The 2,434-nt window shown below is 36.6% G+C and overlaps 1 non-coding gene across 1 annotated transcript; it reads right to left on the minus strand.

The window, feature by feature from the left end:
- Nucleotides 1-622: 622 nt before the first annotated feature.
- On the minus strand, nt 623-729 carry LOC143661866 (U6 spliceosomal RNA). Its single transcript, XR_013164902.1, has one exon. It is a non-coding gene; the product is annotated as a U6 spliceosomal RNA (small nuclear RNA).
- Nucleotides 730-2,434: the final 1,705 nt, after the last annotated feature.

The following is a 2,434-nucleotide window of genomic DNA, read 5'->3' on the forward strand; positions in this document are numbered from 1 at the left end:
TGATTTTGCTTTTCTAGAAACTGTAGTAGGACAACAGAAATGCCTCAAAGTAATAACTTCATCATCTCGAAGGTTTTGACCCATCTGTGGTGGTGACTGTGGCATAAGGTGTTCAACTACGTTCTTTCTTCTCTACATAGATCTCTCTGTGGTGAGATTCTTCGGGAGATCAATAAAAGATATTTTTTAATAAGAAGTCAGTAGAAGTCATAAAAGACTTGAGTTAGGGTAGATATTTTGTAGCTGTTTCTGGCTAAAACCAGAAAGTGGAAATTAAGCAGCTGATACATCTCTCTTTATAACTTTTATTTAACAGACAACTTCCCTTCACCCCTACCACCTCTGTCTAACTCTATGTACATTTTTTTAATGTGCAAAGGAAAAAAAATTATTTAAAAGTTAATAAAATATACAATATGACCTGGTAAATCTAAATCAGTTTGCGAACTCCCTTTGTATTTGGCTAAAAAAATAAACCTTCAGGTTAACAAACTCTTGGCAAATTTCCTGCCTCACATGCTAGCAAATTCTTTACCAGTTACATTTCTGCCTCTCCAGACAGGGGGATAAATTGAGCCTGGAAGAAATGGGCCTGATTATAATTGCATTAAATGTATTTTTCTTTAATATGGAATGCTTCACTAATTTGTGTGTCATCCTTGCACAGGGGCCATGTTAGTCTTTTCTGTATCATTCCAATTTTAGTATATGTGCTGCTGAAGCAAGCACCATTAAATGTATTTTTGCAATGAAAAAAAATGTCATAGCATACAGATATCTTTAAGGTAACATTTGCACTTTCTTGCCAAGTTTAGAACTGTGCTTCAGGTCCTTGGATCTAACAGAGGACACTTGGCCAAAGACACATTCTATCTTTTTTTGATCATTACAGATTTTGAAATTAATATAAATGATAATGCTGCTGACTAGAAAAATTGAAGGGTAGAAGCAGGCTGTGGAATCACTAGACTAATGGAGTTAATCCAAGCTTGTAGACTCCAACTTTAATGTTGTCTTAGATCTTAAGAAACCTGTCCTGATGAACAAATGAGAGAAAGTGCTCACTGGCAAGAACTGCAATTGGGAAGCAGTCAGATGTCCCTTTTATCTCTCCTTAACATCCTTCCAAACTTGCCTACCACTTTTGTCTTCCAGAAGCCTTTCCTATGAGTCTTTTTCTATCTCAATCATTTCCTTTGGATATTTGTAATTTCAATGATGCAATATTGCTTTGTGACTTACTTAATTCTCCACTTAGGGTATTCCCTTTTCTCTATAATCAGAAGTCATGGTTCCATATCTTTTGCCTTCAACTTGGCATACACTCCATGCTATATGTACAATATGTACTTAACACATTGTTAAGGACATTATGAAATAACTTAATGCTCAGAAAGAGAAAACGTGTCACACCACCACTCAGCTACCTTGAGAACAAATTTTCCCTGCACAATCACATTTATTACTCTCATTAAATACAACACTATCCTTATTACTTTTGGCAGTAAAAGAAAGCCTCTAATGTATACCTTTCTTATACCACCTCACACACTTTGAACTATTAAGGGAATTGTTAATAGAGGGGTGGAAAGACATGGAAAAGGCCACATGCTTGCAGTGGGAGCCAAATGACTTGGAGTGTGGAAGCTTGGTTCTGAACATAAAGTGGTTTGGGAAAACATAAACCTTTATATCTTAAGTGTGACCCACTGGCCCCTCCAGTGTTTTGAAATGGAGTCTTTTTTTCAAAGTCTTCCCCTAGTCCTTCTTTGAGGAAAAGTATTCTGAAGCTTACTTTCAAAACCCTTAAGTCTAAAAATAAACAAGCATTCAGTCAGTGGGATCCCTGATGCCTCGCTATATCACAACACATTTTCAAATCATAATTCATGGCTCTGACAGGTCTATGATGATGCATTGTGCTAATACATCATAATGACAATACTGATGATGTATTAGTGAAATATATCCTGAAACCCTATCACTTTAGAATTCTGTGTTTATAGATAGGAAAGTAAGGATTTGAGGGTGGCAAAATTGAGAAAGAGAGAGCACATGGGAGGGTTTGGGATTGGTGAACATCTTTTTCTGACAAACCAAGAGCCAAAAAGGGAAATTGAAAGCTTCTACCTTGTAGGCACTAATGCCTTCCCTCTTCCATTGCTGTTTCATGGATACAAATCCTAAAGATGCATAATTTACCAAACCTCTTTTCGCTATTGCCAGAGCATATCTTCTAAGACCCAACCCAGCACTCTTTCTAACACTTCATAACTTCGGGATAAATGAAATATATTCCATGTATATGAAACAGGTGTTCTATTTTAGGTGGGCCCACTGATCAAAATGTTTCTTTTGTGTGTCCCTGTACATGCTTTGTGTTAACATTTACAATCATTTTCCTCTTTCCTCTGGGTTCCAGTTAAGCGATAGA

The sequence above is a fragment of the Tamandua tetradactyla genome, chromosome 17, assembly GCF_023851605.1.
Source record: "Tamandua tetradactyla isolate mTamTet1 chromosome 17, mTamTet1.pri, whole genome shotgun sequence".
In the NCBI taxonomy this organism is placed as follows: Eukaryota; Metazoa; Chordata; class Mammalia; order Pilosa; family Myrmecophagidae; genus Tamandua; species Tamandua tetradactyla.